Source organism: Ranitomeya variabilis, chromosome 1 (assembly GCF_051348905.1).
Source record: "Ranitomeya variabilis isolate aRanVar5 chromosome 1, aRanVar5.hap1, whole genome shotgun sequence".
NCBI lineage: Eukaryota > Metazoa > Chordata > Amphibia > Anura > Dendrobatidae > Ranitomeya > Ranitomeya variabilis.
Window position 1 is genome coordinate 287072827 of NC_135232.1, and position 27126 is coordinate 287099952.

Here is a 27126-nt window from a genome sequence, read left to right on the forward strand (position 1 = left end):
TTGGCCCCTTCCAGTAACAATTTCCACTGTCTTAGGCCCCATCAAGTAATAATGTACCCCATGATCATAAAATGTCCTTCATCATGGGCCCGCTCCAGTAATAATGTCTTGGTATAATGTCTCATTCACTAGTATGATGTCCTCCATTCCTAGTATAATATCCCCATCCTTGTATATTGTCCTCAATCCTGAGTCTCTTTGTGGTGTAATATCTCCCTTTTCTGGCATAATGTCTCCCATTCTTGGCTCTAACATACCTATCTCAGCTGTCGCCCCGTGATTGTCCGGCACCATGTATTGCAAAGCAGAGAGCAGTCCGGTCTCTGCACTGCAATACATTTCAGCTGACCAGAAGTAACTTTCTCAACAATCTCAGAATGGACTGTGTTTTTATTGTGGTGACTCCACTCATGCTATCTCTAATTGTCCTAAACGCACTAAGCGGTTCGCTAGGTCTGTCACCATTGGTACTGTACAGCCTAAATTTCTTTTGTCTGTTACTCTGATTTGCTTTTTGTCATCCTACTCTGTTATGGCATTTGTGGACTCAGTCGCTGCCCTGAATTTGATGGACTTGGAGTTTGCCAAGCGCTGTGGTTTTTTCTTGGAGCCTTTGCAGTATCCTATTCCTCTAAGGGGAATTGATGCTATGCCTTTGGCCAAGAATAAACCTCAGTACTGGACTCAGTTGACCATGTGCATGGCTCCTGCACATCAGGAGGATATTCGTTTTTTGGTGTTGCATAATTTGCATGATGTGGTCGTGTTGGGTTTGCCATGGCTACAGGTTCATAATCCAGTATTGGATTGGAAATCAATGTCAGTGTCTAGTTGGGGTTGTCAAGGGGTACATGGCGATGTTCCGTTGGTATCAATTTCTTCGTCCACTCCTTCTGAAGTCCCTGAGTTTCTGTCAGATTACCAGGATGTATTTGATGAGCCCAAATCCAGTGTCCTACCTCCTCATAAGGATTGTGATTGTGCTATAAATTTGATTCCTGGTAGTAAGTTTCCTAAGGGCCGACTTTTCAATTTATCTGTGCCAGAACACGCCGCGATGCGGAGTTATATAAAGGAGTCCTTGGAGAAAGGGCACATTCGCCCGTCTTCATCACCGTTGGGAGCAGGGTTCTTTTTTGTGGCCAAGAAGGATGGTTCTCTGAGACCCTGTATAGATTACCGCCTTCTCAATAAAATCACGGTCAAATTTCAGTATCCTTTGCCTCTGCTGTCTGATTTGTTTGCTCGGATTAAGGGGGCTAGTTGGTTCACCAAGATAGATCTTCGAGGGGCATATAACCTTGTGCGTATTAAACAGGGCGATGAATGGAAAACAGCATTTAATACGCCCGAGGGCCATTTTGAGTACCTGGTGATGCCATTTGGGCTTTCTAATGCTCCATCTGTATTTCAGTCCTTTATGCTTGACATCTTCCGAAAGTATCTGGATAGATTCATGATTGTATATTTGGATGATATTTTGGTCATTTCGGATGATTGGGAGTCTCATGTGAAGCAGGTCAGAATGGTATTCCAGGTCCTTCGTGCTAATTCCTTGTTTGTGAAGGGGTCTAAATGTCTCTTCGGAGTTCAGAAGGTTTCCTTTTTGGGCTTCATTTTTTCCCCTTCTACTATCGAGATGGATCCTGTTAAAGTTCAGCCCATTTATGATTGGACTCAACCTACATCTGTGAAGAGTCTTCAGAAATTCCTGGGCTTTGCTAATTTTTACCGTCGCTTCATCGCTAATTTTTCTAGTGTGGTTAAACCTTTGACTGTTTTGACAAAGAAAGGTGCTGATGTGGTGAATTGGTCCTCTGCGGCCGTGGAGCTGAAACGTTGTTTTTCTTCGGCCCCTGTGTTGCGTCAGCCAGATGTTTCGCTCCCTTTTCAGGTCGAGGCTGATGCTTCTGAGATTGGAGCAGGGGCTGTTTTATCTCAAAGAAGTTCTGATGGCTCTGCGATGAAACCTTGTGCCTTCTTTTCTAGAAAATTTTCGCCTGTTGAGCGTAATTATGATGTTGGCAATCGGGAGCTGCTGGCTATGAAGTGGGCATTCGAGGAGTGGCGACATTGGCTTGAGGGAGCCAAGCACCGCGTGGTGGTCTTGACGGATCACAAGAATCTGACTTATCTCGAGTCTGCCAAGCGGTTGAATCCTAGACAGGCTCGATGGTCGCTGTTTTTCTCCCGTTTCGATCTTGTGGTCTCATACCTTCCAGGTTCTAAGAATGTGAAGGCGGATGCCCTTTCTAGGAGTTTTGTGCCTGATTCTCCGGGTGTCCCTGAGCCGGCTGGTATTCTCAAAGAGGGGGTAATTTTGTCTGCCATCTCCCCTGATTTGCGGCGGGTGCTGCAGGAGTTTCAGGCTGATAAACCTAACCATTGTCCAGCGGAGAAACTGTTTGTCCCTGATAGATGGACTAGCAGAGTTATTTCTGAGGTTCATTGCTCGAGGTTGGCTGGGCATCCTGGGATTTTTGGTACCAGAGATTTGGTGGCTAGGTCCTTTTGGTGGCCTTCCTTGTCACCGGATGTGCTTTCTTTTGTGCAGTCCTGTGGGACCTGTGCTCGGGCTAAGCCCTGCTGTTCTCATGCCAGTGGGTTGCTTTTGCCCTTGCCTGTCCCGAAAAGGCCTTGGACGCATATTTCCATGGATTTTATTTCAGATCTTCCTGTCTCTCAAAGGATGTCTTTCATCTGGGTGGTTTGTGATCGCTTTTCTAAGATGGTCCATTTGGTACCCTTGCCTAAATTACCTTCCTCCTCTGATTTGGTGCCATTATTTTTTCAGCATGTGGTTCGTTTGCATGGCATTCCGGAGAACATTGTGTCGGACAGAGGTTCCCAGTTTGTCTCTAGGTTTTGGCGGTCCTTTTGTGCTAAGATGGGCATTGATTTGTCTTTTTCTTCGGCTTTCCATCCTCAGACAAATGGCCAAACCGAACGAACCAACCAGACTTTGGAAACCTATCTGAGATGCTTTGTTTCTGCTGATCAGGATGATTGGGTGACCTTCTTGCCATTGGCTGAGTTCACCCTTAATAATCGGGCTAGTTCGGCTACTTTGGTTTCGCCTTTTTTTTGCAATTCTGGTTTTCATCCTCGTTTTTCTTCAGGGCAGGTTGAGCCTTCTGACTGTGCTGGTGTGGATTCTGTGGTGGACAGGTTGCAGCAAATTTGGACTCACGTAGTGGACAATCTGATGTTGTCCCAGGAGAAGGCTCAACGTTTCGCTAACCGCCGTCGTTGTGTTGGTCCCAGACTTCGTGTTGGGGATTTGGTTTGGTTGTCTTCTCGTTATGTTCCTATGAAGGTTTCTTCTCCTAAGTTTAAGCCTCGTTTTATTGGTCCTTATAAGATTTCTGAAATTCTCAACCCTGTCTCATTTCGTTTGGTCCTTCCAGCTTCTTTTGCCATCCATAATGTGTTCCATAAGTCGTTGTTGCGGAGGTACGTGGCACCTATAGTTCCCTCCGTTGATCCTCCTGCTCCGGTATTGGTTGAGGGGGAGTTGGAGTATGTGGTGGAAAAAATTTTGGATTCTCGTATTTCAAGACGGAAGCTTCAGTACCTGGTTAAATGGATGGGCTATGGTCAGGAGGATAATTCCTGGGTTGTTGCCTGCGATGTTCATGCTGCCGATTTAGTTTGTGCCTTTCATTTGGCTCGTCCTGATCGGCATGGGGGCCCTGGTGAGTGTTCGGTGACCCCTCCTCAAGGGGGGGGTACTGTTGTGAATTCCGTTCTTGGACTCCCTCCGGTGGTCAGGAATGGTACTTTGGTTAATTCTGCTCTTGGACTCCCTCTGGTGGCTTTGAACGGAACTGCTGGTCACTGAGGTTGCTGGCTCAGCTGCCCTCGTTTATTGTCATGCTGGCTTCCCTATTTAACTCCACTCAGATCGTTACTTCTTGCCAGCTGTCAATGTCTCAGTATTGGTTCAGATCTCTCTTGGACTTCTCTGGTGCCCTGTCTGCTTCAGCAGAAGCTAAGTTCCTATTAGTTCATTTGTTGTTGCTGTTTCCTGAATATGTTTCTTAGTACTGCTAAATTCTAGTCCAGCTTGCTATCATGATATTTCCTTGCTATCTGGAAGCTCTGGGGGTGCAGAGTTGCACCTCCACACCGTGAGTCGGTGCAGAGGTCTTTTTGCACACTCTGCGTGGTTTTTGTAGTTTTTTGGTGCTGACCGCATAGTTACCTTTTCTATCCTCTGACTATTTAGTGAAGACTGGCCTCCTTTGCTAAAACCTGTTTCATTCCTGTGTTTGTGACGTTCCTCTAAACTCACAGTTAATATATGTGGGGGCTGCCTTTTCCTTTGGGGAATTTCTCTGAGGCAAGGTAAGGCTTATATTTCTATCTTTAGGGGTAGTTAGCTCTTAGGCTGTGAAGAGGCGTCTAGGGAGAGTTAGGTACGCTCCACGGCTATTTCTAGTGTTTGTGATAGGAGTAGGGTTTGTGGTCAGCAGAGTTCCCACTTCCCAGAGCTTGTCCATATTTTTAGTTTAACCATCAGGTCATTCCGGGTGCTCCTAACCACCAGGTCCATAACAGAGTACAGTCTTTTTTTAAGCAACACATAGAAAAACAGACTCAGAACAATGGCTCGCTCACACGAACTTAGAACTCGGAAGCATGTCATCCGATGTTTTATCGGATAGCACTCAGACCAATATTATACTATGGGCTTGTGCAGATCTGCATTTTATTGTTCATGCTGACTCAGAATGTGAAAAAATCACAGCATGCTGAAAGTGCATCCATTTAAGTCTATGGGTACGTGTGAAACTTCACACTGCACTCGAATGTCATCCAGACAATGGAGAAGATGGAGAAATTGTCTGTCTTCTCCACCCCTGTGATGCTATTCTCTCATGCAAGAGAATCGGGTCACAGTAAGCTGACACTAGGATCAAACTCTGATCAGAGCTTGAGTCGAATGTCATTAGCATAATAGCACCAATTTTCTCTCATGAGAGAATCGTCGCTCTTGTGACCACGGACTTAAAGTAAAAATAAATAATAGAATGAATATGCTGATCATCAGTTAATCCCAGTTCAACATTTCTAAAGTAATGCAAACTTGGGAAACTTAAATATTGCATTCTGAGTTTTTTAAATTAAATTCAGGAAAGTATACTTACTGTATATGATCTCTTCTACTTTCTCTTTCCCCGAGTCACTGCTGGTATTAATGAAATAAAAAGAGCATGTTTGTATTTTCATGCAAATATTATTTCCATTTTTTTTCACTCAAAAAAGAGATTCTGAAAAGAAAAATCTGTACTAGAGCTCATTTTGTTCTGTGTCACTGAGTTTATTTCTTAATGTAAAAGATTTCTGAAAATGAACACAAAAGGTTGATGTGATACCAGTTGTTACAAATTTAACAGATCTGAGGCAATCACTCAGCACTACTCATAATAATATTGAAGTGTTAACTGGAAGTTTATTGGACTGCTAATACATCTACTGGGTTATCTTAACTCGGAGTTATCATGTTACCCAAATGATATAGTAAGAATGAATTAAAATAAAAAATTTGCTTTGATTTCACTCTGTCTTTACATTGCTCGAGAATAGAAATGTCTTTCTAATTTGACAGTCAGAGAAGTATATATGAAATTTGACAGAAAATACCTCCATATTAAATTGAAAGCTTTTAAACGTACAGTATGGCTTTATAAAAGCCATTGGTTGCCCCATTTTGTTTCCATAAAGACAAGAGCTAATAGAAAGGAATTTATGGGTAATGATAAAAAAATTTGACTAGCTCACATACTCAGGACAAATAATAACTAGTTTTGAGTGATACCTTCCGATACTTGAAAGTATCGGTATCGGATAGTATAGGCCAATACCCGAAAAATATCGGATATCGCCGATACCGATACCCGATACCAATACAAGTCAATGGGACACAAGTATCGGAAGCTATCCTGGATGGTTCCCAGGGTCTGAAGGAGAGGAAACTCTCCTTCAGGCCCTGGGATCCATATTCATGTAAAAAATAAAGAATTAAAATAAAAAATATGGATATACTCACCCGTCCGGTGGCCCCTGGACCTTACCGATTGTAACCGGCAACCTCCGTTCCTAAGAATGAGGAGTTTAGGACCCTCGATGACGTCGTGGCTTGTGATTGGTCACGTGCCGCTCATGTGACCGCTCACGCGACCAATCACAAGCCGCGACGTCATCGCAGGTCCTAAACTCCTCATTCTTAGGAACGGAGGCTGTCGGTTACAATTGGTAAGGTCCAGGGGCCCCTGGACTGGTGAGTATATCCATATTTTTTATTTAAATTCTTTATTTTTTACATGAATATGGATCCCAGGGCCTGAAGGAGACCTCCTCTTCTCCAGACCCTGGGAACCATACACTGGGAACTTCCGATTCCGATTTCCGATACCACAAAAATATCGGAACTCGGTATCGGAATTCCGATACCGCAAGTATTGGCCGATACCCGATACTTGCGGTATCGGAATGCTCAACACTAATAATAACCATACGGATTATTTATCATTTTATTATAATATGATGAATAATATTTAGAGCTTATATAGATGAAAAGATCACTTGGACAAGAAAGATGATGCATAATACTTTGAGAGTGTTATATTAGTATTATCAATACCAAAAAGCTTCCAAACAAGACAAAGAAAGGAAAAAGAATAACAAAATTATTTAGAAACAAGACTCACCTCTTTATGTCCCCAAAATGCACTGACCTATTTCCCCTAAATCATGACATGTTACACGACTGTTGATATACAGAAACCATATCAATGATAGCCATTGTATAAAGTGTCAGAGTACCTTAAAAATAGTGATATCGTTAGTAACACAGATTCCCGAGGGCCTACGTAACAATGTCCACTCACCAAGCCCACTATATCACTGGCATATTTAGTAATACTATATATCAGTGTGAGCCATAGTGCTCCTTTGTAGTGTTATTTTTCTCACTTGAGAGGAAAGAAAGCTCTAATTACATATTATGCAGTAAAAGAATGTTGGAATAATGCTTATTATTGTATACAGTATATTGCAACTGGGGTTGGCAGGGGCCACGGTCCGCTAGGCGGAACCACATGAACCAGGGACCATCTCCCCGAATGCCTGCTCTTCTTTTAACGTGGGCATAATGCTACTCAGACAACACAGGGTGAGGGTAAAACAGTGAGGCAATGCTTTATTGAACCACAAAACAGGCAGATAACATTTAGAACAGTCCCAGCAAAATACCCCAAGATGGTGCACATTACAGAGTCTCATCTTTCCGCTGACTCGATGTGATAAGAGCAGCTGTGCCTTCAGAGCTCGACTACCTCACCTGTGGCATGCACACAGAGAAGAGGTAACGACAAGCTTAGGAAGATGACATTCCATTCAGATACAATTCCAGATGACTGGAGGGTCACAGCCTGGATTCTCCAAACATCTCCATGGAGCCAGATGACCAACTGGTCCCAATCCTGGCTTTCTCCAAATGTATCCATGGTTCAGCAATGGTCAAAGGAGCAGATCTGTATTCTTTCAACCGGGCCGAGATGATAGATACATGTCCCTCGTGATGGAGCCATGATGTATTGACAGCAGTGGTTTAGTGGTTTAGTGTCCCCTGGACTTTTTTTGTCTCGGCAGAATCTCTGTCTGTCTCTTTTTGTCTCTCTGTCTCACTCTACAGAGGCATGTAACCTCTTACTCACCGCAATCTCTGATAAACGCCTGGTGAATATTCCGGCAGCTGGGCTTTGCTTGTGAGCAGCACATGATGTCCCTGCCATGTGCTCCTTACAAGCACCAAGCATCTGCTGGTACAGGAGCAGGAGGCTGCGACTGCAAGGGAGCAGAGGAAGGTAAGATTAAGGTTTTTTTTAAATCTTTTCTGATGGGGCCATGGATACCAGGACTGGAATGAGGCCATGGATACCAGGACTGGGATGGGGCAAATCAATCATACCAGGAACTGGATGGGGCCAATCAATCATACCAGGAACTGGATGGGGCCAATCAATCATACCAGGAACTGGATGGGGCCAATCAATCATACTAGGAACTGGTGGGGCCAATCAATCACACCAGGAACAGGATGGGGCCAATCAATCATACCAGGAAAGGGATGGGGCCAATCAATCATACCAGGAATGGGATGGGGCCAATCAGTCATACCAGGAACAGGATGGGGCCAATCAATCATATCAGAATAAGAATGGGACCATGCATACCAGGACTGGAATGGGGCCAATCATACCAGAATAAGGATGAGGCCATGCATACCAGAATATGGATGGGGCCATGCATACCAGGATAGGGATGAGGGGACCATATTTACCAGGATAGGTGATCTTTTAAGGATAGGTGACTATAGAATTGACCACATTGTATCCTTCAGTTTTTTTTTCTCCTAATTTCCTCCTCTAAAACCTAGGTGTGTCTTATGGTCTGAAAAATACGTACTGTGCATTAGGCTATTGGACTATGGCAACTTGAAATAGCTAATTGCATATAAGTATCAGGATTATTGGGGACCCTTTCTGTTTATTGTGCACACATTAGATTTTGTTTGCCCTATAGAGTGAAGGGGTACTTATGTTATAGGACTGTATGACCAGTATGGGCACTGTGCAATAGTTTTACAATTGACAGATTTTTTGATAAACTGCAGCCTGTAATGGCCTAATCATTATTCATTTGATTATGTACAGTATGCCTATTGTGCACACATATGATTTTTTTGCCCTGTAGGTATACCTATGGTATAGGACCGTTTGAGCAGTATGGGCACTGTGCAATAGTTCTATAGTTGACAGATTTTTGGTTAAACTACAGCCTAGAATGGCCTAATTACTATTAATGTGATTATACTCTCTGATTTACCATCTCTTTGGGTTATTGATGTGATTATACTTTTGGCTGTACATCTCCTTGAACATAATGCAATTTCTACAAGATATTTATCTCTTTATCAGACCATGCTTTGGTCTATAGTTTTGGGGAATTTTTAGATTTTTTTGTATGTGTGTGTTTTTGTGTATCTTCTATCGTTTAGTATGGATAGGGTGCACTAGGGCCTTTAAGGCTACCGATGTTAAGAGCGGGGGCACCATCATGTCTACAAACAGGGTGCCAACCTCCGCTGGCAGGTAGGGCGATATTTTAGGGCTCTTTTAGGGAGATATTAGCCTTTAGACAAGTCATTATGATTTTTTTTGGCCCTAATTTTTTGCACCTTTTTTAAGTATTTTTTGATCTTTCAAATACATTAACCCCTTCATGACTGGAGCATTTTTCAGTTTTGCATTTTTGTTTTTCTGCTCCCCTCCTTCCCAGAGACATAACTTTTTTATTTTTCTGTCAATATAGCTATGTCAGGGCTTATTTTGTGTGGAATGAGTTTTACTTTTGAACAACACCATTGGATTTACCATGTCATGTACTAGAAAGCAGGAAAAAAAAATTAAAATGCGGTGAAATTGCAAAAAAAGTGCAATTCCACACTGGTTTTTTGTTTCTTTTTCTTTGCTAGGTTCACTAAATGATAAAATTGATTTTATTCTCCAGGTCATTATGAGTTCAAAGATACTAAACATTTCTAGGTTCCTTTTTATCTAAGTGGCGAAAACAAATTCCAAACTTTGCTAAAAAAAAAAAATGTGCGCAATTTTCCGATAACCATAGCGTCTCCATTTTTTGTGATCTCGGGTTGGGTGATGGCTTACTTTTTGTACACCGAGCTGAGATTTTTAAAATACCATTTTGGTGCAGATACAATCTTTTTATCTCCCATTATTGCATTTTAATACAATGTCACGGCGTCCAAAAAAACGTAATTTTGGCGTTTTGACTTTTTTCTCGCTACGCCGTTTAGCGATCAGGTTAATGTTTTTTTATTGATAGATTGGGCAATTCTGAATGTAGTGATGCCAAATATGTGTATGTTTGATTTTATTTTTATTGTTTTATTTTGAATGGGGCGAAAGGGGTTGATTTGAACTTTTATTTTTTTTATATTTTTAAACATTTTTTTTTTTTCTTTTGCTACGCTTCAATAGTCTCCATAAGAGGCTAGAAGCTGGCACAACTTGATCGGCTCTGCTACATAGAGGCGATGGTCAGATCCCCTCTATGTAGTAGAATTGTTAAGTTGCCTTGAGCACCGGCCACTGGGTGACGCTCACAGCAATCTGGCACTGACAACCATAGAAGTCTCACGGATGACACCCAATCACGTGACGGGAGTCACCGGTGCGCGCATTTCTGGCCCGATGGCCGTAAGCGCAATTTAAATGCCGCTGTTAGAGTTTGACAGCAGCGATTTAACTAGTTAGTAGCGGTTAGTTCCACCCTCGGCTATTGCGGGCCCATGTAAGCTGTTCAAAACACCTGACATGTCCCCGGAAAGATGTGGGCTCAATGCCGGAGCCCACATTAAAGGGAGGGACACTGACATTGGCGTACTGTTACGCCCGATGTCAGTAAGGGGCTAATGAAGGTTTAATTTTTAGAGGTTTTTTTATTTTGATGTTGAATTAATAAATATTGAGACCCTATCATTTCAAAAAAGAAGTTTTGCTAAGTAAAATGCTCCCAATAAAAGCTTCAATTCAATCCACAAAAAAGCAAGCCTTCACTCAGGTCGGTCATCTGCTAACGGAAATATAGGGGGCTTCTGTGCTACTGGTAGTACAAAGGCTCTGGAAAAGTGCTATGACTTGTCGCCCCTAAAAGAAATTCAGCAAATTCTCCACTCCAAAATCCAAATGCCCCCCTCACTTCTGAGCCCCAGTGTGCTTAATCCAGAAATAGCATCCACATGTTTGGCATTTCTGAAGCGATGAGAGTCCACCTAATTTATGGGTGCATGTCTCCAGAGGCATAATTTGCGCATAATGTACTGGTCATTACAGCGTACTGGTAACTACAGCGTACTGGTCACTACAATGGCAGTTTGCAGTTTTTTCTCCGCAACATCCACTGCTGCTTGTTTCTGGAAAACACTTATGGAGTGAAAATCTTCACTCCACCTGTAGTTAAATTCCCAATGGGTTGTAATTTCCAAAATGGGGTCTCTTGAGTGAGGATTCTGCTCTTCTGTCATTTAGTGGCTCTGTATATGGCGTCGAGAAACTATTATATAATAATAGTCAAATAGCACTTCGTCCCTACCAATTCTCGTCTCGCTGTGTAGCTAAGCAGTACTGTAGAGCAACATATGAGGTATTTCCACGTTCAGCAGAAATTATGTGACACATTTTGGCACCATCTTTACCCTGTGTGAATTTTTTCCAGTGTGAAAATGTAAAATCTGGGGCTAAAGCAATTATTTTGTGGCAAAAATGTAATTATTTTTTCTTCACCACCCAATGGCATAAAATTCTGTGACCTACTTGTGGTGACAATATGATCACTGCACCCCTAGATGAACTCATTGAGAGGTGTAATTTGTAAAACGGGGTCATTAATGGGGATTTCTGCTGTTCTGGCACCTCAGGGGATCTGCTAATGTGCCATGGCCCCTTCAATCCAGTGCAGCAAAATCTGCACTGTAATATGGCGCTCATTCCCTTTTGAGATTTGCACTGTGCCTCAAAGTAATTTTAGACCACGTATGGGGTATTGCTGTACTCAGGAGAAATTGCGTAACAAATTGCTCTGTCGGTTTCCCCTACAACATTTTAGTGGAAAAAATAGCAATATTTCATTTACTCAGCCCAATTTTACACAAGTTTGTGACTCTCCTGAGGGTTAAACATACTCACTACTCTCCTAGATGAATTCGAGGTGTAGTCTACAAAAAGGGTTCACCTGTGGGTGTTTCTGCTGTTTAGGCATGTCAAGGGCTCTTTAAATGTGATATGGTGTATGCAATCTATTGCAGCCAAAATAGCACTCATTCCCTTTCCAGCCCTACCATGCGACCAAGCAGTTATTTTCCAACAATTATGGAGAACCTGCGTACTTTCGAAAAATTGCACAACAAATTTTGTTATCCCTTTTCTCCTGTTACCCTTCTCAAAATTAAAAAATGGGTTCGAATGTTAGGTGTCGAGTTCCTGCCGCTGCACAGGGGGAATCTCGAACCATGTCTGCTGCAGTCCCCATTCTCCTCCAGCCACAGTGGAGTCAGCTCAGCGGAGACGTCAGTCCCAGTGTCTGGTTCAGGCTGATACTGGACGACTGGTTACTACTGCCCTTCCAGGCTCTACCTTTGTAGCCAGCAATGATCAGCAGCAATCAGGTCTTTCTGGGACTGTCCTGCTTTTCCCATACTGAGCATGCCCATGGGACTACCTCCCATTGGAGGTCGGGGGTCACATGCTTAGGTCCTGTTGCAGCTCTTATTGGACCACTAAGAAGGTCCCTGTCTGCTGCTGCTATAAAAGGTTCGCATGGCCGCACGGCCATGCACTAATATCAACCTATGTCATGAGCTTTGCTGCTTTTGTGGTCATGTCTGCTTGATGTCAGGGTTGGCTGAAATAAGCCCCTAGAATACCGGCACCTCCTGTGAGGAGTTTTGTGTGATTGAATTCAGGGCTGGCATATAGCTACTAGAATTCAGGCTCCACCGGAGAGGAGGTGTTTGTGTGCTTTGCTGACTGCATAACCAACTCTGCCCAGATAGGTAGCTGTGATCCTCTGTGAGATTAACAGGGCACAGCGTTTACCTATCTTTGTGATTCTGTGAAGTAACAGAGTTTGCTTATACCACCATATAGTGCCGCCAATTCTAGCAGCAGGTTACTCTCCTGCACGATGGACCCCGGGTTGCTAACGCACCTATTATTACTTATATATACACTCGGTGCGTTCCTCTGACCCTAACGCTGAATCAACATTTTTGTTGGAAAAATTTGTTTAAGATTCACCGCTCAACATTATGAAATTCTGTGAAGACCTTGAAGGTTCAAAGTACTCACCACACATCTACAAACCCTTGAGGGTTCAAAATACTCACTACACATCTACAGTAGATAGAGTCCTTGAGGGCGTCTAGTTTCTAAAATGGCATCATTTGTGGGGGTTTTCCACTGTTTAGGTAACTCAGGGGCTCTCCAAGCATGACATGGAGTCAGCTATTGATTCAAGACACTTTTGTATTTCAAAAGTCAAATGGCGCTTTTTCCCCTTCCAAGCCCTGCCGTGCGCACAAGCAGCAGTTTATTTCTATAGATGTAGTATTGGCATACTCAGGAGAAATTGCACAACAAATTTAGGGGTCCAATTTTTCTTCTTATCCTTGTGAAAAAAAATTAGGCTAAAATAAATAATTTTCGGAAATTTTTTTTTTTTAACCCCTTCATGACCCAGCCTATTTTGGCCTTAATGACCTTGCCGTTTTTTGCAATTCTGACCAGTGTCCCTTTATGAGGTAATAACTCAGGAACGCTTCAACGGATCCTAGCGATTCTGAGATTGTTTTTTCGTGACATATTGGGCTTCATGTTAGTGGTAAATTTAGGTCGATAATTTCTGAGTTTATTTGTGAAAAAAACGGAAATTTGGCGAACATTTTGAAAATTTCGCAATTTTCACATTTTGAATTTTTATTCTGTTAAACCAGAGAGTTATGTGATACAAAATAGTTAATAAATAACATTTCCCACATGTCTACTTTACATCAGCACAATTTTGGAAACAAATTTTTTTTTTGCTAGGAAGTTATAAGGGTTAAAATTTGACCAGTGATTTATCATTTTTACAACAAAATTTACAAAACCATTTTTTTTAGGGACCACCTCACATTTGAAGTCAGTTTGAGGGTTCTATATGGCTGAAAATACCCCAAAGTGACACCATTCTAAAAACTGCACCCCTCAAGGTGCTCAAAACCACATTCAGGAAGTTTATTAACCCTTCAGGTGTTTCACAGCAGCAGAAGCAACATGGAAGGAAAAAATGAACATTTAACTTTTTAGTCACAAAAATGATATTTTAGCAACAATTTTTTTATTTTCCCAAGGGTAAAAGGAAAAACTGGACCACAAACTATGTTGTCCAATTTGTCCTGAGTACGCTGATACATCATATGTGGGGGTAAACCACTGTTTGGGCATACGGCAGGGCTTGGAAGGAAAGGAGCGCCATTTGACTTTTTGAATGAAAAATTGGCTCCAATCTTTAGCGGACACCATGTCGCGTTTGGAGAGCCCCCGTGTGCCTAAACATTGGAGCTCCCCCACAAGTGACCCCATTTTGGAAACTAGACCCCCCAAGGAACTTATCTAGAAGCATAGTGAGCACTTTAAACCCCAGGTGCTTCACAAATTGATCCGTAAAAATTAAACAGTACTTTTTTTTCACAAAAAAATTATTTTAGCCTCAATTTTTTCATTTTCACATGGGCAACAGGATAAAATGGATCCTAAAATTTGTTGGACAATTTCTCCTGAGTACACTGATACCTCACATGTGGGGGTAAACCACTGTTTGGGCACATGGTAAGGCTCGGAAGGGAAGGAGCGCCATTTGACTTTTTGAATGAAAAATGATCTCCATCGCTAGCAGAGACCATGTCACGTTTGGAGAGCCCCCGTGTGCCTAAACATTGGAGCGCTCCCACAAGTGACCCCATTTTGGAAAGTAGACCCCCCAAGGAACTTATCTAGAAGCATAGTGAGCACTTTAAACTCTCAGGTGCTTCACAAATTGATCCGTAAAAATTAAAAAGTACTTTTTTTTCACACAAAATTTCTTTTAGCCTCAATTTTTTCATTTTCACATGGGCAACAGGATAAAATGGATCCTAAAATTTGTTGGGCAATTTCTGCTGAGTATGTTGATACCTCATATGTGGGGGTAAACCACTGTTTGGGTGCACGGCAAGGCTCGGAAGGGGAGGCGTGCCATTTGACTTTTTGAATGGAAAATTAGCTCCAATCGTTAGCGAACACCATGTCGCGTTTGGAGAGCCCCTGTGTGCCTAAACATTGGAGCTCCCCTACACGTGACACCATTTTGGAAACTAGACCCCCCAAGGAACTTATCTAGATGCATAGTGAGCACTTATAACCCCCAGGTGCTTCACAGAAGTTTATAACGCAGAGCCGTGAAAATAAAAAAATAATTTTTCTTTCCTCAAAAATGAGTTTTAGCCCAGGATTTTTTAATTTTCCAAGGGTAATGGGAGAAATTGGACCCCAAATGTTGTTGTCCAGTTTGTCCTGAGTACGATGATACCCCATATGTGGGGGTAAACCACTGTTTGGGCACACGGCAGGGCTCGGAAGGGAAGGCACGCCATTTGGCTTTTTGAATGGAAAATTAGCTCCAATCATTAGCGGACACCATGTCACGTTTGGAGAGCCCCTGTGTGCCTAAACATTGGAGCTCCCTAACAAGTGACCCCATTTTGGAAACTAGACCTCCCAAGGAACTAATCTAGATGTGTGGTGAGCACTTTGAACCCCCAAGTGCTTCGCAGAAGTTTATAATGCAGAGCCGTGAAAATAATAAATGTGTTTCCTTTCCTCAAAAATATTTTTTTAGCCCAGAATTTTTTATTTTTGCAAGGGTAACAGGAGAAATTGGACCCCAAAAGTTGTTGTCCAGTTTCTCCTGAGTACGGTGATACCCCATATGTGGGGGTAAACCACTGTTTGGGCACATGCCGGGGCTCGGAAGGGAAGTAGTGACGTTTTGGAATGCAGACTTTGATGGAATGCTCTGCGGGCGTCACGTTGCATTTGCAGAGCCCCTGATGTGCCTAAACAGTAGAAACACCCCACAAGTGACCCCATTTTGGAAACTAGACCCCCCAAGGAACTTATCTAGATGTGTGATGAGCACATTCAACCCCCAAGTGCTTCACAGAAGTTTACAACGCAGAGCCGTGAAAATAAAAAATCATTTTTCTTTCCTCAAAAAAGATGTTTTAGCAAGCAATTTTTTATTTTCACAAGGGTAACAGGAGAAATTGGGCCCCAATGTTTGTTGCCCAGTTTGTTGTGAGTACAGTGATACCCCATATGTGGGGGTAAACCACTGTTTGGGCGCACGTCAGGGCTCGGAAGGGAAGTAGTGACATTTGAAATGCAGACTTTGATGGAATGGTCTGCGGGCGTCACGTTGCATTTGCAGAGCCCCTGATGTGCCTAAACAGTAGAAACACCCCACAAGTGACCCCATTTTGGAAACTAGACCACCCAAGGAACTTATCTAGATGTGTGATGAGCACATTCAACCCCCAAGTGCTTCACAGAAGTTTACAACGCAGAGCCGTGAAAATAAAAAATCATTTTTCTTTCCTCAAAAAAGATGTTTTAGCAAGCAATTTTTTATTTTCACAAGGGTAACAGGAGAAATTGGGCCCCAATGTTTGTTGCCCAGTTTGTTGTGAGTACAGTGATACCCCATATGTGGGGGTAAACCACTGTTTGGGCGCACGTCAGGGCTCGGAAGGGAAGTAGTGACATTTGAAATGCAGACTTTGATGGAATGGTCTGCGGGCGTCACGTTGCATTTGCAGAGCCCCTGATGTGCCTAAACAGTAGAAACACCCCACAAGTGACCCCATTTTGGAAACTAGACCCCCCAAGGAACTTATCTAGATGTGTGATGAGCACGTTCAACCTCCAAGTGCTTCACAGAAGTTTACAACGCAGAGCCGTGAAAATAAAAAATAATTCTTCTTTCCTCAAAAATTATGTCTTAGCAAGTAATTTTTTATTTTTGCAAGGGTAACAGGAGAAATTGGACCCCAACAGTTGTTGCCCAGTTTGTCTTGAGTACGCTGGTACCCCAAATGTGGGGGTAAACCACTGTTTGGGCACACGTCGGGGCTTGGAAGGGAGGGAGCACCATTTGACTTTTTGGATGCAAGATTGGCTGGAATCAATGGTGGCGCCATGTTGCGTTTGGAGACCCCTGATGTGCCCTAACAGTGGAAACCCCTCATTTCTAACTTCAACACTAACCCCAACACACCCCTAATCCTAATCCCAACTGTAGCCATAACCCTAATCCCAACCCTAACCCCAACACACCCCTAACCACAACCCTAACCCCAACACACCCGTAACCCTAATTCCAACCCTAGCCCTAATTCCAACCCTAACCCTAAGGGTATGTGCCCACGTAGCGGATTCGTGTGAGATTTTTCCGCACGACTTTTGAAAAATCTGCAAGTAAAAGGCACTGCGTTTTACCTGCGGATTTACAGCAGATTTCCAGTGTTTTTTTGTGCGGATTTCACCTGCGGATTCCTATTGAGGAACAGGTGTAAAACGCTGCGGAATCCGCACAAAGAATTGACATGCTGTGGAAAATACAACGCAGCGTTTCTGCACGGAATTTTCCGCACCATCGGCACAGCGGATTTGGTTTTCCATAGGTGTACACGGTACTGTAAACCTGATGGAAAACTGCTACGAATTCGCAGCGGCCAATCCGCTGCGGATCCGCGGCCGATCCGCTGCGGATCCGCGGCGGATCCGCTGCGGATCCACGGCCGATCCGATGCAGATCCGCGGCCGATCCGCTGCGGATCCGCGGCCGATCCGCTGCGGATCCGCTGCCAAATCCGCTGCCAAATCCGCACATGCCATAACCCTAACCCTACCCGTAACCCTAACCCTAGTTCTAACCCTAACCCTAGTTCTAACCCTAACCACAGTGGGAAAAAAAAAAAATAAATATTTTCTTTATTTTATTATTGTCCCTATCTATGGGGGTGATAAAGGGGGGGGGTTATTTATTATTTTTTTTATTTTGATCGCTGTGGTAGAACCTACCACAGCGATCAAAATGTACCTGTAAGGAATCTGCCGGCCGGCGGGCGTACTGAGCATGCGCCCGCCATTTTGGAAGATGGCGGCGCCCAGCGAGGAGACGGCCGGACACCGGGAGGATCGGTAAGTATGAAGGGGTGGTGGGGGGGTGGATCTGAGCACAGGGGGGGTGATCGGAGGACGGGGGGAGCGGACAGCAGGACGGGGGAGCGGGCAGGAGCACGGGGCAGCGGAGCACAGGACGGAGGAGACCGGACCCCATAACGGAGCGGTGGGGGGGCGATCGGTGGGGTGGGGGGTGGTCACTTCAGGTTTTCCAGCCATGGCCGATGATATTGCAGCATCGGCCATGGCTGGATTGTAATATTTCACCTGTTTTTTAGGTGAAATATTACAAATCGCTCTGATTGGCAGTTTCACTTTCAACAGCCAATCAGAGCGATCGTAGCCACGGGGGGGTGAAGCCACCCCCCCTGGGCTGAAGCACCACTCCCCCTCTCCCTGCAGATCGGGTAAAATAGGAGTTAACCCCTTCACCCGATCTGCAGGGACGCGATCATTCCATGACGCCACATAGGCGTCATGGGTCGGATTGGCACGGGTTTTCATGAAGCCTATGTGGCCATGGGTCGGGCCGATTATTGCGAAACGTCGGGGGCCGACTGAAACACGAAACCCAATGCAAGTCAATTGGGAATCAAAGTCGGCAGTGAGTGGAGGACAGGAAAACACCTACAGTGCCCATTTTAATGTCAAAAACATCAATTCTTATTACTTAAGTTTGTCAATCTTAATTTACTTTATAGTAATAGTTAGGCATTGAAAACTGGGAGTCATTTGGCTAAAGTTGTGGGGGGTAGGGCTGGCTCAAGATTTTCGTGGGCCCAGGAAATGCGGAATACGCCACGGCGTTGGAGCAGGGAGAAGTAAGTATTTCAACTTTGCAAGTGCTGTGATCCTGAGCAAGAAGGGGGGGCCCACTCATTGGCACTGGCACAGGGCCCCTCATAGTATGGTGATGTGTTTGATGGCAGGTGGCGCCTCCCATTGGCAGAGACACTTTTGCGTACTATGAGGGGCCTTGTGCCAGTGATGTCGCCAACGAGTATGCCCCCCCACCTGAAGAAGGAACCTGCACTTTCATCTGCACTTTCCTCTTTGTTCCCGTGTAAGGTGGTATAGTATGCGGGAAGGGGTACCTGACTTTCAGCAGGGTCAGACTCTGGCTGTGTAGAGTGCAAGGGAAATGTAGTGGTCTGGTTCAATGTACCAGCAGACTCATCCAGCAGTGGCTGGGCAATGGTCAAGATGAGGAGGAAACACAGATATAGGCCCAAAAAATAAAGTAGGCTAAATGCAGTTCAAAATTGGTAACAGGACTAAACAGGCGGCATTGCTTTGTTCAGTGGAGGAAAACTGTAATGAGTGGCAGACACAGTTAGTAGGCCCAAATAATAAAGTGGGCTAAATGTCTGCCAAAAAATTGTTCATAAATAAACAGGTGGTATAGCTAGGTACAGGGGTGGGCTCCTCTGCTTAGTAGCATACAGTGGTAGTAGGTGCAAAGTATTAACTGGTCTAAATGGAGGCCAGGGCCCCTGTATATTTTAACTATCATCTATCATTTCAACAAATTTGTATTGGCAGTGCCATTGAAGTATTTAACAGCACAGACTACACAGTGGTGGAGCAGGGAGAGGTAAGTATTGCAAGTGGTAGAGCACTGTTCGAGCTAGGGGGAACACTCTCTCGTGGGCGGTGGTACTGTCACAGGGCCCCTCATATTACAATGGTGTGTCTGACGTTGGTTGTGCACCACCACTGTCAGAGACACTTCATTGTACTATGAGGGACCCTGTGCCAGTGCCGTCGCCCAAGAGTGGGCCCACCCACCTGTCCAGGCAAACGGCACTCGCACGGGTGCTTGCGCTAGGTGTTGACCACGGCCCTGTGGGGGGAGTCAGCCCATTGAGGGAGGTATAAAAATGGCCTATGGTGGACATTCAGCAGCTGCAAATGGAGGAATTGGAGAAGTCAGTAAGAGGAGGCCAAAAGCAAGACATTTTTCAGGCAAGCCACGTGTCAGTAGGGGAAGGTGGGGCAAAATAATTTGAAATCTATGACTGGTTCATTTTAATTAAGGTTAGATCATCAACATTTTGGGTTGCCAGACATGTCCTTTTTTCGGTCAGTATTGAACCAGCAGCACTGTAGACTCTTTCTGATAGCACACTAGCAGCAGGGCAAGCGAGCTCCTGTAATGCATATTCTGCCAATTAAGGCTAGGTGTCTATTTTAGATGCCCAGTAATCAAAGGGGAATGACCTGTGAGGGAGAACATCGATAAGGGAGGAAAAGTAGTTCATAACCATACAGGAGAAATGCTGTCTCCTGTCACTTTGAATCGATGCAGTACTACCTGTCATGTCAGCGGTCATTGCGAAATCATTCCACAACCTGGTCATAAAACCCCTCTGTCCAACGCCACTTCGGATTTGTGCACCTCTAACACTTCTGCCATGTTGTCCCCTATGGCTCGTGTGAGAACCATCACCGCCACTGTGTGCTGGGAATGCCTGAACCAAATGGTCTACAAGAGTTGCTTGTTTGGTAGCCAATATTTGCTCAAGGTTCTCATGTGGCATGATATTTTGTAATTTTCCTTTATATCGTGGATCCAGGAGGCAGGCCAACCAGTAATCGTCATCAGTCATCATTTTTATAACGCGGGGGTCCCTTTTTAGGATACGCAAGGCATACTCAGCCATGTGGGCCAATGTTCCAGGTGTCAATTCACTGCTTGTGCTGGATTTAGGAGCACTTTCTTGCAAATCAACATCACTTGTGTCCCACAAAAACCCTGTACCTGACCGTGCAACGCCATCAGTTTCTATTGCCCCTGAGAAGCATCATCCTCCCGTAAATATTGATCCCCATCATCCTTCTCCTCCTCTTCATCAGCCACCTCGTCACAGTATTCTAAGTGTGGTCGCACTAGTGACTTGTATAGAGGTAAAATTATGTTCTCCTCATGAGCATCTATTCCTCCTTTAATGGGAAATGGTTTCTTTAATTTGGGGTTAAGCAAAAATCCTTTTGGAAGCGTGGGTAGATGGATGTGTGGCCGGAATGTGCCCCTCCTCCCGGATGCAGTGCCAACAGTGAGCGGTCTTATCCATAGCAAAGAAATAGAACTTTGAGGTGAGATCGTTCCATTTGCATATGTCAATCACCACTACTGCTTTTCCATTCCACAAGAAGGTATTTGGAATACAAGATATGCGATGGTTGATTGCTTTTGTACTGCGATTCTCATGTTTATGAGAATCCTTTTTCCCCTATGAGATTGTTAAATTGAATGGTGGTGTAAAATCTCGGGGATTGTTGTGGTTTTACATTCCAAAGAATGTGATTTCCCTGTGAGTCCGTTTTTGTGTGTTTATTATGTTGGTTTACTATACCATTTTTAGACCTATTTATTAAAAGTTAAATTTTAGCTATAGTCACACCCTGCTTGTATTTAATTTTTAATCTTATTACTTCTACCCAAGTGCATGACCTTACATTTATCCCCATTAAAGCTCATTTGACATTTATCAGCCCAAGCTTCTAGTTTACATAAATCATCCTGTAATATAAAATTGTCCTCCTCTGTATTGATTACCCTGCAGAGTTTAGTGTCATCTGCAAATATTGAAATTCTACTCTGAATGCCCCCTACAAGGTCATTAATAAATATGTTAAAAAGAAGAGGGCCCAATACTGACCCCTGTGGTACCCCACTACTAACCGCGACCCAGTCCGAGTGTGCTCCATTAATAACCACCCTTTGTTTCCTATCCCTGAGCCAGCTCTCAACCCACTTGCACATATTTTCCCCTATCCCCATTATTCTCATTTTATGTATCAACCTTTTGTGTGGCACCGTATCAAAAGCTTTTTAAAAGTCCATATACACTACATCTACTGGGTTCCCTTGGTCCAGTCCGGAACTTACCTCTTCATAGAAGCTGATCAAATTAGTCTGACATGAACGGTCCCTAGTAAACCCGTGCTGATACTGGGTCATGAGGTTTTTCCTCTTCAGATACTCCAGTATAGCATCCCTTAGAATACCCTCCAGGATTTTACCCACAGTTGAGGTTAAGCTTACTGGCCTATAATTTCCGAGTTCAGTTTTTGTCCCCTTTTTGAATATTGGCACCACATTTGCTATACGCCAGTCCTGTGGTACAGACCCTGTTATTATGGACTCTTTAAAGATTAAAAATAATGGTCTATCAATGACTGTACTTAATTCCTGCAGTACTCGGGGGTGTATCCCATCCGGGCCCGGAGATTTGTCAATTTTTGTGATTTTTAGACGCTGCCGTACTTCCTGCTGGGTTAAGCAGGTAACATTTAATTGGGAATTTTTATCACTAGTCATATTGGCTGCCATGGGATTTTCTTTTGTAAATACTGATGAAAAAAAGTCATTTAGCATATTGGCTTTTTCCTCTTCCTCATCCACCAATTCACCCAGACTATTTTTAAGGGGGCCAACACTATAATTTTTTAATTTCTTACTATTTATGTAGTTAAAGAATATTTTGGGATTATTTTTACTCTCTCTGGCAATGAGTCTTTCTGTCTCAATCTTTGCTGCCTTGATTTGCTTTTTACAGAATTGATTTAATTTTTTGTATTTATTTAATGCCTCCTCACTACCTACTTCCTTTAATTCTCTAAATGCTTTCTTTTTGTCACTTATTGCGCCCATTACAGCTCTATTTAGCCATATTGGATTCCTCCTATTTCTAGTATGTTTATTCCCATACGGTATATACTGTGCACAGGTCCTATTCAGGATGCTAATAAACGTCTCCCATTTTCTTTGTGTACTTTTATGTCTCAAGATATCGTCCCAGTTAATTGCACCAAGATCCTCTCTCATCCGTTGGAAATTTGCCCTCCTGAAGTTTAGTGTCCTTGTCACCCCTCTACTACACATCTTATTAAAGGAGACATGAAAACTTATTATTTTGTGATCACTATTCCCCAAGTGACCCCCAACCCTTATATTTGATATGCGGTCTGGCCTGTTGGTTAATATTAGGTCTAGCAGTGCCCCCCTTCTTGTTGGGTCCTGAATCAGTTGTGAAAGGTAATTGTCAATCATAGTTGTCAAAAACCGATTACCTTTACTGGAACTGCAGGTTTCTGTTCCCCAATCTATTTCAGGGTAGTTGAAGTCCCCCATAATAATGACTTCTCCTTGAGTCGCAGCTTCATCTATTTGCTTTACGAGGATATTCTCCATTGCTTCCATTATTTTTGGAGATTTATAACAAACCCCTATCAGTAATTTATTATTTTTTCCCCCTCCCCTTATCTCCACCCACAGGGACTCTACATTTTCACTAGATTCACCTATATTATCACGCAGGATGGGTTTTAAGGACAATTTTACATACAGACACACCCCACCCCCTCGCTTATCTGTACGGTCATTTCTGAAGAGGCTATAGCCCTGCAAGTTAACAGCCCAGTCATGGCTCTCATCCAGCCATGTTTCAGATATCCCCACCATGTCATAATTATGTTCCAACAACATTAGTTCTAATTCGTCCATTTTGTTGGCGAGGCTTCTGGCATTAGTATACATGCACTTGATGTTCCTCTCTATACCTCTATTCTTTCTTAAAATACTAACTGTTCTAACCCCACCCCCATGCCCCCGCCACCCCCAACTTCCTTATTTGTGCCCAGGTCTCTATCTGCACTATCTTCCCCTCCTATAAAATGAATACCCTCCCCCCAATCCCTAGTTTAAACACTCCTCCAACCTTCTAGCCATTTTCTCCCCCAGCACAGCTGCACCTTCCCCATTGAGGTGCAGCCCGTCCCTAGCGTAGAGCCTGTAGCCAACTGAGAAGTCGGCCCAGTTCTGCAGGAACCCAAACCCCTCCTTCCTACACCAATTCTTGAGCCACTTATTAACCTCCCTAATCTCCTGTTGCCTCTCTGGCGTGGCACGTGGTACAGGCAGTATTTCGGAAAATACCACGTTGGAGGTCCTTGCTTTCAGCTTGCAGCCTAATTCCCTGAAATCATCTTTAAGGACCTTCCACCTACCTTCAACTTTGTCATTTGTGCCAATGTGCACAATGACCGCTGGGTCCTCACCAGCCCCTCCCAGTAATATGTCCACCCGATCAGCGATGTGTCGGACTTGAGCGCCAGGTAGTCAGCACACTTGAGCGCCAGGTAGGCAGCACACCGTTCGACGATCCCTGTCTTTGTGACAGATTGCCCTATCTGTTCCCCTAATAATTGAGTCCCCCACTACCAGCACCTGTCTGGCCTGCCCTGCTCTCCTATTTCTCTCCTTACTGGAGCAGTTACTCCTCCGGCTTTCAGAGGACATGCCTGGCTGCAGCAGTGCTACCCCTGTACTGGTACCCCCCTCATCTGCCAACTTAGCAAACTTATTGTTGTGTGCCAGATTAGGACTAGCCTCCCTGGCACTCTTCCCTCTACCCCGCTTTCTGAATGTCACCCAGCTACCTACTTCACTGTCCTGCAGCTCCATCCTACCATCCCCCTCCTCATCTATCCCATTGAGCGTCTGCTCTGTGAGCAGAAGACTCCTCTCCATATTGTCTATGGATCTCAGTGTTGCCAGCTGCACATTTAGATCCAGAATCTGGGATTCCAAATGCTCACATCTCGCACAGCAGTATGCACCCTCGACCGGCTGCTCAAGGACTGCATACACGGGGCAAGATGTGCACTGGATGGCATTAACAATAGTGGAGCACATTTCCTAATGGGGATTGCACCACACAGAAACGTTAAATAAAAAATAAATACAAGTATTAATTAAAAACAGACAGCAATTCCTCCCTTGGAAACTCCCTGATTCCAAAGTCACTGAATCACAAGTCACACTTACCGCCGTCCACACTTACACTCAGGTCACACTCAGCTCGCTCACACTCGCTATGCTGAAGATTTATAGATTTTTTTTTCTCTATTTCCCGTCAACAACAAGCCACCTTGCTGTTCAAATGCACTTCCAAAAAGGACTTGAGCCCCAAACAGCTTCCCCTTATAAACCCTTGATTATGACTGCCCACCCTAAGAAACCCCTTGTGAATATAGCTACTCCCAATTCAGCAACTCACACAAATTCACACAGGTATTTGTTAAAGGCCTTCCAAATACCTCCTCACTGAATCACAAGTCACACTTACCGTCATCCACACATACGCTCAGGTCACACTCAGCTCGCTCAAACTCGCTATGCTGAAGATTTATAGATTTTTTTTCTCTATTTCCCTTCAACAACAAGCCACCTTGCTGTTCAAATGCACTTCCAAAAAAGTCAAGGCTTCCCTCCTCCTCGGCTGCAGACACCTGCTCCTTAATGTGCGTCAAACTTTGCATCAGCAGACGCATTAATGGGATGCTCATGCTTATGATGGCGTCGTCTGCACTCACCAGCCATGTGCATTCCTCAAAACACTGAAGGACTTGACAGAGGTCTTGTAGCTTCGACCACTGCACACCAGACAACTCCATGTCTGCCATCCAAGTGCCTGCCCGTGTATGTGTATCCTCCCACAAATTAATTACAGCACGCCTCTGTTTGCACAGCCTCTGAACCATGTGCAGTGTGGAGTTCCACCTTGTTGCAACGTCGATTATTAGGCGATGCTGGGGAAGCTTCAGCGATCGCTGATGGTTCAGCATATGGTTAAAGTGTATGGGCGACCGGCGGATGTGCGAACAAAGTCTTCCCACCTTCAGGAGCAGGGCTGGTAACTCCGGATAAATTTTGAGGAAGCACTGCACCACCAGGTTCAAGGTGTGAGCCAGGCAAGGAATGTGTTTCAGTTCTGAAAGGGCTATGGCAGCCAAATGCCTTCCGTTAACACTGACTACCTTGCCTGCCTCAAGATATACACTGCCCAGCCATGACTGTGTTTGTTGCTGCAAGTACTCGGCCAGTACTTCCACTGTGTGTCTGTTGTCGCCCAAACGCTTCATTTGTAACACAGCCTGCTGATGCTTACCACTTGCTGTTCGATAATGGGACACCTCGTGTGCAACACTGGCAGCTGCTGATGGAGTGTGTTGTGAATTTGCTTTTTGCTCCCTCTAGTGGTTACTAGTTTTTTGACTCTGGTTTTTCTGTCATTCCTTTTATCCGCACCTGGGTCGTTAGTTAGGGGTGTTGCTATATAAGCTCCCTGGACCTTCAGTTCAATGCCTGGCAACGTAGTTATCAGAGCTAGTCTGCTGTGCTCTTGTCTACTGATCCTGGTTCCAGTTATATCAGCTAAGTCTGCCTTTTGCTTTTTGCTATTTGTTTTGGTTTTGTATTTTTGTCCAGCTTGTTCCAAATCAATATCCTGACCTTTGCTGGAAGCTCTAGGGGGGCTGGTGTTCTCCCCCCGGACCGTTAGACGGTTCGGGGGTTCTTGAATTTCCAGTGTGGATTTTGATAGGGTTTTTGTTGACCATATAAGTTACCTTTCTTTTTTCTGCTATCAGTAAGCGGGCCTCTCTGTGCTAAACCTGATTCATTTCTGTGTTTGTCATTTCCTCTTACCTCACCGTCATTATTTGTGGGGGGCTTCTATCCAGCTTTGGGGTCCCCTTCTCTGGAGGCAAGAAAGGTCTTTGTTTTCCTCTACTAGGGGTAGCTAGATTCTCCGGCTGGCGCGTGTCATCTAGAATCAACGTAGGAATGATCCCCGGCTACTTCTAGTGTTGGCGTTAGGAGTAGATATATGGTCAACCCAGTTACCACTGCCCTATGAGCTGGATTTTTGTATTCTGCAGACTTCCACGTTCCTCTGAGACCCTCGCCATTGGGGTCATAACAGTTTGCCAGGCCAGTATTAAATGTTTAATGCATTGCAGAAGAGGGATTATAAGAAAGAAGATTCTGAGTTTTTTTTTTTTTTTTTTTTCTTCTTCCCCTTTACCTCAGAGTGGCTATGCTTGCTGCAGACATGAATGTCCAGACCTTGATTACAAGTGTGGACCAGCTGGCTACTCGTGTGCAGGGCATACAAGACTATGTTATCAGAAATCCTAGGTCAGAACCTAAAATACCGATTCCTGAACTGTTTTCCGGAGACAGGTTTAAGTTTAGGAATTTCGTGAATAATTGTAAATTGTTTTTGTCCCTGAGACCCTGTTCATCTGGAGATTCTGCTCAGCAAGTAAAAATTGTTATTTCGTTCTTACGGGGCGACCCTCAGGATTGGGCTTTTTCGCTCGCGCCAGGAGATCCGGCATTGGCTGATCTTGATGCGTTTTTTCTGGCGCTCGGTTTACTTTATGAGGAACCCAATCTTGAGATTCAGGCAGAAAAGGCCTTGCTGGC